The following is a 10,000-nucleotide window of genomic DNA, read 5'->3' on the forward strand; positions in this document are numbered from 1 at the left end:
TTAGAAAAAGTTGGTATTAGAAATTCCGGGAATTTCAAGTACATTCTCAGTAATTCTACTCTTGAGAAATTTGTATCATTAAAGTGCTTCTGAAACGAAATTTTGACTTTTTCTTTTTTTTTTGCTTTTCGTGACCTTTGAAGGCCAATAATTACGCCTGCCAAATTTGAGTTGGAATTCCAAATGGAAGTGCGCTTTTTCGATGCATGCTTTTCGTGAATGAGCGTCCGCCATTACTTGTCCCAGTAAGATCCCAGGGAGTCCGTGACGTCGTCATATCATCAAAACAAAGTGCTCTCAGGCGAGGTGACAGCTCCACAAGTGGAAAAACATCCCGTTGTGCATGCTCATCGTTTGTAAAAAAAAAATTGGCAAATATACCGGCTTGTCGCTGTGTTGTACAGGACTGCAGCAAGTCAAATCCGCGAATTGGAATCTCTTTGCAAACGCCAAAAGCAATTATGAACTGCCCAAGTGGAAAGCCTTTGTTCGCATTCACAGCTCCAACTTCAACACCAGGGGGGCTTTTCAAGATCTGCTCAGTTCATCAGGGTAATAAGCATTAATATTTTTGTTACTTTTTGGGATAGTTGAGGTTAAGAGTACGGAACTTTTAGAGTTAAATAAATACAAGTACAAGTACGCGAAATATCAACCTCGTTCCCAGGGTCTCCATTGTCGTTGAGAAGACAAAGACAAAGAGAGACCCTGGGAACGAGCTTGCGCGAAATATACGTTTTTTAGATAAAGTAACGTAAGAGGTTACAGGCCACACTGATTCCCTTCCTGTTTGAAAACATGTATAGAACCTATTATAGTTTTGCTCTAACGAGCAGATCCTTTAAGGATTTTCCCCTTTTTTGTAGGAAATAATAGGTGCTTACAAGTAAAGGTTTTTGAAAGCAATGTGAAGTAAAATCTAAGGGCAACAGCGCGCGACGCTTCGTTCGAACTTCTGTCATTATCAAGCCAAAAGTGAAGATAAAAATTTTTGCATAAGTATAAAAATATAAAAAAAGAAGTAAAAGTATGTAAAGTATGAAAATGTAAAAAAGGGGTGTAAAAAAAAACATGCAAGAATAAAAAAAAAAAAAAACTTTCGCACGAATTGAGTCTGACTGAACAATGAGACTTGGTCTCAGTTAATTAATGAAAAAAAAACATTTCATAAATGAGACAGTCAAACTTCTTGCACTTTTTTAAGATGGTAAAATTCTTGGTAAGATCATGGGCACATGAGAATGTTTCACACGGAAATGTTTTCCAATAGGAAGACGCATTCTTGTGCTCGTCTACGCGTTTTGATGCAAATGCCGCCGCGTGTAACCAACATAACTTGCATCACACATGTCACGTGTAAATTCACAAACAAGGGATTGTTGGTGAAAATAGACGGCTTGACGTCGCGCGGTTTCAGAGGTTGTTTGATCTTGTGGCTGACAAAGTGGGCTGGACGGTCACTTCAGCCAATATTCTAAGTGTCGATTCGGAGAAAAGAGAGAACACTTGAGAGAACACATTAGTTTATTGGATCCAAAGTGGAAGAGGGACTAGTGACCACGAATGGCTACCTAATTTATACGAAGAGAACAATACATGATACATGACAAACATTCCTACATAAGGTGCTCACATACTCTACAGAAAGAGCGCAACTCAGAGATCTGAGCCAGAAAATTCAAGTGACCTAGCTTCCAGCCCACGTTTGTCAGCCACAAGATCAAACAATATCTGAAACCGTCTGAAGTCAAGCCGTCTATTGTCGACCAACTATCCCTTGTTTATCAATTTAAATGTGACCTGTGTGATGCAGGTTATGTTGGTTACACGCGGCAGCATTTGCATCAACGCGTAGACGAGCACAAGAATGCGTCTTCCTCTATTGGAAAACATTTCCGTTTGAAACGTTCTTATGTGCAAAAATGATCTTAGCAAGAATTTTACCATCTTAAAAAAGTGCAAGAACAAGTTTGACTGCCTCATTTATTTTTTTTTTTATTTTTTTAATGAACTGAGACCAAGTCTCCATGTACAGTCAAACTCAATTTGTGCGAAAGTTTTTTACATTTTGAATTGTGTTATTCTTGCATGTTTTTTTAACACCCCTTTTTTACATTTTCAAACTTAACATACTTTCACTTCTTTGTTTTATATTTATACTAAGCAAAAAAAATTTTATGTCACTTTTGGCTTGATACTGACCGAAGTTCGGTCGAAACGTCGCGCGCTTTTTTACCGTTAGTTTTTACTTCAAATAATAGGTGGCTCTTTAAAGATTTGGCCAAGTAGGGGTTGACATTTTCTGAGTAAAACTTGTTTCCAGGTTTGACACTGATGTCTGGTGTTGTGTTTACAAAAAGCTTTTTGTTTTTGTTTTGGTATTTCCTTTAAGCACGGAGTCCCTCTTTGTCAATTTGATTTCTGATAGTAGTTTTTTCTACCAAATTGTGTGGGTAACCTCTATCCCGCAAATGTATTTTAAATTTTCAAATGTTTTCCTTGAAAGTGTGTTTTGAGGATTCATAGAGCTTCACCTTTTATTGCTTGGTGGGTGACAAGAGGTGAAATCCGTATTGGAAGGTCTCCGTTGGTTTAACATGTGTGTTTTTTGATCCTTGCATCTCGTTCCTTTGTATACTATTGTGTGTCTAGAACACAGTTTCAGTGGCAGATATTTCTGCCGTGAATTTAATCGTAGGGTGATGTAAATTTGCTTGTTCGATGGAAGTCGCTATGTCGGTTTACTCATGTCCCACAGGGAAAAGACATAGTCAATGTAGCGTTTCCAAACTATAGGTTTTGAGACGGCTTTGCTTAAAATTTCTGTTTCAATTTTTAGCCATTCATGAATAATTGGCAAAAAAAAAAAAAAAAAACCGCTGTCTTGGTTCTCATGGTTTGCCTTGTAGGCGGCAGCTTCTTCTTGAGTTGCGAGTGGCTCTAATCTTCGTCATGGGGTACGAAACTGGCCTCACTTTCCTCGAAAATCGCACTACTCCTGTCTGAACTCAACTCCGAACCGTCCTCTGACGAAAAAAGACGAAGAACTTGAAGAAAAAAAACATTTCTTCTTACTCTATTTACTAAAAACCATGCAGAAAGACTTCGCTGGATGATGAGAAGTCAAGGAGGGGGAACGCCGCTTGACAAAATTGTGGCCTCAAGTACTTGTCGTTCGAGTAATGGCGGACACAAAACCTTTTTTTGTACACTTTTCGGGCAGTCTTTACAGATGTAAATCACAACGTCAGGTTAGCTGTGGACACCTTTTTTTGTCAACTTTAGGGTCTAGTCTTTAACTAAGGGTGAAAAAAATCGAGTAAAAAAACCCACTGATTTTCGTCGCAGAAGCACTTTAATTAAATCGCAAAGGCTGAAGAAAATTTATCTTTTATAGACCGAATGCATAAATGGCGGCCAAAAAACCATTCTTTTGTTTAGGAGCTAATTAGCCTCACTAGCCTCGTTTGCATGGACAAAATACAAAAGAAAGGTTGCTTGAGAGCGAGGCTAGTGAGTCTCATAAGCACATAAACAAAAGAATACATTTTTGCCGCCATTTATGCATTCGGTCAATTAAAGGCTGTGTAAAAGTGATATACAAACTTCTCCTGACGAAGAATTTTTCCTTTAATATAATGGCCTGTACCACAGTAGTGTAAATCGCTCATATACGGCTGCAAAGCATTTGCATAAATTTTGCATATTGGAAATAGAGAGTTTGTATGGGATTGTTTACAACGAAAGTTGCGAAAAAAAAATGTCAGCCAATGGGGCGAAGAAAATTTATCGGCGGGCAGTTTTCTAGTAAATATCAGCCGGCGAAGAAACTAAAATCAGAAGAGAAACCAGACGAAAACAGTTGTAGTGTTGGTGGTCAGGATTCAGCGGCAGCAACTCCGGAAAGTGTTTTTCTCAAGTTTGCAAGCGAGCTTGCGAGGATCGACAAACTCTCTCGTGAATGTAAACGACTAACATCAGAAAATGCAGGACTCAAAAGGACAATCCAAACGCTTCGAAAAAGTATAGGTAAGCATTGGTTAAGGAAAACATGGGTAAATGTATAACTCAAGTCTTTTTTTTTTTTTTTTTTTTGGAATTGGCATACTTATTATTACGGCTGCTTTGAGTGGGCTTCCCAACAAGGAAAATGTAAACAGACGCAAATTTTGGCGTGAAACAACTGACCTGCATCGGCCTGTTCATTCAGTACAGTTATAATTCCTTTCAAGGCTTTATAAGCTTGAGGTTGAAAGTTAAGTTCAACTGGACCACAGAACGGACATTCATCGACATTTGAGTGAAACAACGTTGAATATTTTTTAAAAATAATTTCACGACGAAAAGGCACGGAGCTAGTGAAAATCCTTTGTACATTTTTGCGGGTAGCTAGCGGGGTGAAAAACGTTAGCGTGATCTCCTTAAAATGGGGTAAAAGAAAGTTTTACTTTAGAGAGACTGAAAAACAAACGCCTTAAAACTATGTTTTAATAATTGACCGCTGTAAAAGGTCTTGTTATAATTTCCAGCGAATTTCGCAGCTGTTTATTTATATTAATCCTGTGTTAATTCGCGAATTGTGCATCCAGACTTTGCTTTTATTTTGGACACTAAATAATGTAGCAGAGCTGAAAGAAACAAAGCATTTTCGATATATGCCAACACAGAATTCTGTTAACGCAAAGAAACATTACTCGGAGGAAAAAAACGTGAAAAATATTTTTAAATGGCACAGTAGATGATTTTGTGCGGACCGCGGAGGAGTCCTTCTCATGTCGAATGCGATCTAGATTTAAATTTTTAGACTTTTCTTACCTTTCTCGAGTTATAAATTTAAGCTTATTTTGAGTTCAAGAGGACAAAACCTTTACTTAGAGAACTGTGTAAATACCTTTCCAATTGATAAAAAAAACCAATGTTCTCGACAGTGACGAATAACTTTCACAAGGTTGAAAGAAAACATCAGTAAATAAAGTAGCCACATCTAAATGTAGAAAAGAGAGTTTAAGGCTCACACTTTTCAAAACGTGAATTTAATGAAATAATTGTTTTCAAAGCCACAAGTCAATAAAATTTTTGTGTGACTTTTTCCCCTGTTTTCAGTATTTCTGCGAAGAAGGAACAGTGATTTGAAGAAAGAGACTCTGACCCTACAAAACAAGTTACAAAGCAAGACAAATTGTTGAAGACCACATCCTTGAAGAAAAACGACACAATAAAAAAACTAAGGGGGGCAAAATCTGTTGCAACAAAACTGAAAAACCAACTCAAACAAAAAGGAGATGTTTTAAACAGTTATTCTCTTGTGGATACATTTGCCCATGGCAAAAATGGAGCAAATCATAGGAGTGTAATGTTCATGGCTTGCATTAGATATTTACAACATGCATGTCTTTTATCTAACCAAAAGGCACCAATTGCATTACATTTAATTTTCAGTATTTTGTTTAATTGTAGTCCCCCAAAAAATCTGATTGTTTCCCCAACTACTTTGTCAGATTGGAATGTTCTTTTAGGGGAGGCAGACAAATTAATTCTGTGTAAAAGATTTGCAAACAGCAAATATGATTTTCATGTTTTGGAGTGATGACTCTAACAAAGGAGGGGAGGAAAAGGCACATTTGTGGGGGTGCACACATGGTGCCATGAAACTAACAAGCCAAGGGCTTATGTTCTTGCTAACAGCATTGTAGCTAGTGGGTCAGGAAAACACCAGTCAGATGTCGATTTCCACATTGTTCATGACACATTTGGTATATCAAATGTCTCAGGTTAGTTGGGGACAATGCCTCTACCCAAAAGGGTAAATCAAATGGATTGATTGCAAACAACTCCAAACTATTTGGCAGGGAAATGTTTTTTTGTGGGCTGTTACCCACACATACTTAATATAATGTTGCGAAGAATGTGCCAGGCTGGGTTTGGGGCAAAGGGTGATATGAACAACAACCACATATTGCAATTATTATACAAGATATCCTGGCTCCACCATGAACGCCCAAGTCAGTACAAGGCAATGTATGTTTCACTGGGAATTTTAAGTAAAGAGCCACCCCTTCCACAGTCCTTTATTGACACAAGGTGGACATATTACCATGAGATGCTACAATGGTATTTAAAGTATGGAAAAGCCTGTCTTCAGCTTGCAGAGCGTATACTAGAAAGGATGCCAAAGTCAGATAACCACTCATCAGTCTGGCAAAATGTCATCAAGCTGAGCTCCTGCCCAATGATCCAAGTGCAAATTAAATTCTTATTTGAATTTCTTGACAAGTTCATTATCCCATCTCTTAATTCATCACAAGCAAGTGACGAGGAACTTGGTTTTTCCAGTGGATATCTGGCACGACTATGGCCTGCAACTGTTCTCAAGCACAATGAAACACTCTCAGTCAAAATGTTACTGTGTCCATCACTGTATTTTCCTTTAACAGAAGAGCAAGTGCAATTATCTTTGAAAGATTCAGCCGCTATTTAACACTTTTACCAGGAAGTGCAGAGGCCCATGTTGCAAGAAGCCCTGAAAGTAGTTAAAGAACATGGTGCTGAGTGGTTATCCTTTCCCAAGCTGTTTGGAATGGGAGCTGATCAAACATTCCAAAGTCCATTCTGGTCATCTGTTTTGAAGGTCCTTGACATACAATTTGTATCCACTGAAAGCAATCAAGGAAACGCATCTGAAAACAATGTAAAAGTTTATGGACAGGATCTTCAGAGATTGGTGTCTAAGGACAGAAATGGGCTGGTTAAATGGGCCAATATTTGGGAGCTGCAGAAACCTCAACTTCTAACTGAGGTTTATAATGCACTGGCAACATCACCTGAAAGCTGTCATATTAACAAAGACACCACACCATTTTTAATTTTATGCCAAGCACATTTTTACCATTCCTGTCAACAATGTAATTGCTGAAAGACAGTTTAATCTATTCCAACTTTATCTTCATGACAAGCTATCAGAACTATCAAAACAGGCGTCTGTAACATTTGTCGAAAACACACTTCACAGTGGTAAAACTAATGGTAGGACCACTGAGACAGCAAGGCAGATACATGAACAGAGAATGAAGGATCATGGTCAACTGCTGACCACAGAGCTTCTCCAAGAGGCAAGAAAAAAGCTCAGCAACATCAGAAAAGGTAGTGCAGTCAGTGCTCCCCTTAGAGGAAAGGATGTCTATCCTAAAGCTTGGGAGGAAAAGAAACTGAACAAAGACACATCACTGACAATCCAGTCTCTTAAAGCTGAAGGTCCTAAGTTTGAACTTCAGTGGAAAGCTTCAACAAAAGGAACTGTAAATTTGGAAGAACAGAGATCATTCAGGCCTACAACAATTGGATGGCATAGAGCCACTGGACAGGTGCCACCTCTAATGCATCTTGCAGCACTTACAGAGTGGGATTATGGTGAGGAGCTTTCAACACATGACTTCCCAGTGGAATGCCGGAAGTGCATCAAAAATCTTCCGCATATCTTCCCAACCTCATCAGTTAATTCTGTGTCCACTTTGGGTGTCCCCATGGATATGTCCATAACATCTGTCCCTGTTCATGAAGAATAAGACCTGACTGAGGGGTGGCTCATCAAAAAGGGGGAACTAACTTACATCTGGAAAGGTTAAAGTCAATTTATAGTCAATCTACCTCATATGTGACCAGTATTTTTAAAGTTTTAACAGGGTTTTAAAAATTACATGTCAGTTGTTATCATCGCCAGTGAGATTTAAGAATTTTCATTGAAACTTCCCTAGTTTATTGCTGAAATAAAGCTATGAATTTTTTTACATTACATCACAGCATACAGTATTTGAAAACAATCAGTTGTTCCCTACATGAATGGGATCGGCTATTCATCGAGTTACGAGCTGAGTTGAGTTTGAGTTGAGTTTGAGTTAAGTTTGAGTTAAGATTGAGTTAAGTTTGAGTTAAGATTGAGTTACAGTTTTTGGCGTTTTTCGGAATTAAAAGTAGTGAATATTCAGTACAAGTCACTTCGAAAACTGTTTTCTTCGTGTTGAAAGCTATATTTGCATAAATTTTTGCAAAATTGCATGGCTTTCCTGATCAAAACAATCTCATTATTATTACACCTTTTCAGGCATCATTCTCGTTGCTGCTGTAAAGTCTATCGACGTCAAAACGATGTCTTCAAAGGGATAAGGGTAAGCCATTTAAAGCCAGCCCGGCGGCTACCATGAACCGTATTTGTCGTGCGGCATCATTGCATCATGATCGATCATCAAACGAAAGAGGACGACGAAGAGAGCCCGCATTACGCTTTTTGCTCATAACCGCTGAAATTCTAAAACACGATTGTCACGTTTGCTAGTCACCGAAGTTTTGTAATGCAAGCCGAGCATTTAAGTAAGTGAACATTTTTGACCTACAGCAGTCACACATGTCTGAAAACCATTTCACTACTGCAAAGTTGAAAGAGACAAGATCAATCAATCAATCAATCAATCAACTTTATTTAAAACACGGTAAATGGCTCAGCAAGCTGGTTTTCAGACATGCCGTGTAAGAATTACAAAATATAAATGCCAAAAAAATTACAAAAATTACAAGATATAAATGTTAAAACGACTAATACACTAGGTATAACTTAGCGCTAAATATTAATTAATGTCAAAGAAATTTAAACAATAGTAATAATTAGTAACCAACATAATTTACTATGTAATAATACGAACAAGCCATGTAAAAAAATGTGCCCTAGCGATTTAAAATGTGTCCTAGGATATCGCACGTTTAAAGCTTGCAAGATCCCTTATCTCACGTATTTGATTTGACTGTTGGTTCCAAGCATTTGCACCTCGAGTAATCAAGTAATGCTTGATTATGACGTCTAGTTGCCTAGCTACAATTCCAGCCAAAAAGATGGTGACACCAACCCAAAATGCAACCCCTTCCCCCCTTTTCAATGTTGATTGCGCTATAACTTTAAGCATTCATGAGAAAAGTCTATAGTTTTTTTTCCCTACAAGGGACATCAAGTGTCCCAGAAATTTAAGACCAAGATTGAGCCGGGTCTAAAACAAAAGTCACTTTCAGTTTGACGGGTCAATCGTACTTGCAGGTCATTGTTTTACCTTTCCGAAAGTAACCCAAACCTTAACCTTAAACCTTCCATTTGTCTAACCCTAGGCCTAAAAACCCTTTTCTAGAATATGACTTGTTACTAATCAGGGAAAACACTATGAAATGATGTTTGTTTCGCTCACCTTCTGTTTCCCGCTTCTACATGGTAAGACTTGGCATCTTTGCGCACTTCGGGTTCTGGTTCTCACCGGGGTTCTCACCCAATGGAATGTTGATAGTTAATCGAAGAGTCGTCGGCAAGCGTTCGAAGTTACTTGTTATTTACTTGTTAATTAATTTTGGTTTTTCGTTCACGGTTTCTTTTGCTTTTGCCGGCAACTGTGACGTAAGGTCAGTAAGGGGAAAAACGGGTTCCAAGTTCCGAGTTCCAGATTTTACACAAACCCTCATTGCGGCTCACTTATTCCGATAATTTTGTGTGATAGCCGATCATGAAAACCACGCTGCTGGATGACAAACGGTATGTTTAATCGTTTAGCCGCCGGGGCTATAAGCTGGCTTAACAGTAAAACCCATCTTTAGCCTTACAAGAAGACATCTTTTCTGCGTCGATAGACTTGATCGCGCCGGTGGCTCAGTTTGTTATGGACGAGATCCGGACGGACTCGCAACACTCAGGGTCTCAAAATAATTGAGGAGAAGGTCCTGCCTTTGTAATAACATCTGCAAATGGTTAGACTTTCAAGTCTTCGCAAATAAGGACTGTAAATCGCAGGTCCCGTCTCACAACCTTCAATGTTCATAAACTCTGTGAGATGTTAAAGATCGCACCACACAGTGTTGTGGTCTGGTCTTTACATCAGCCATATGGTCGGCTTGGCATAATCTTCTAAAGGGACCATTGGTCGATGAGACCACATAACAGCAAAACAGACAGTAGTCAAATCGAAGGAGTCGC

This window comes from Montipora foliosa, chromosome 9 (assembly GCF_036669935.1).
Source record: "Montipora foliosa isolate CH-2021 chromosome 9, ASM3666993v2, whole genome shotgun sequence".
NCBI lineage: Eukaryota > Metazoa > Cnidaria > Anthozoa > Scleractinia > Acroporidae > Montipora > Montipora foliosa.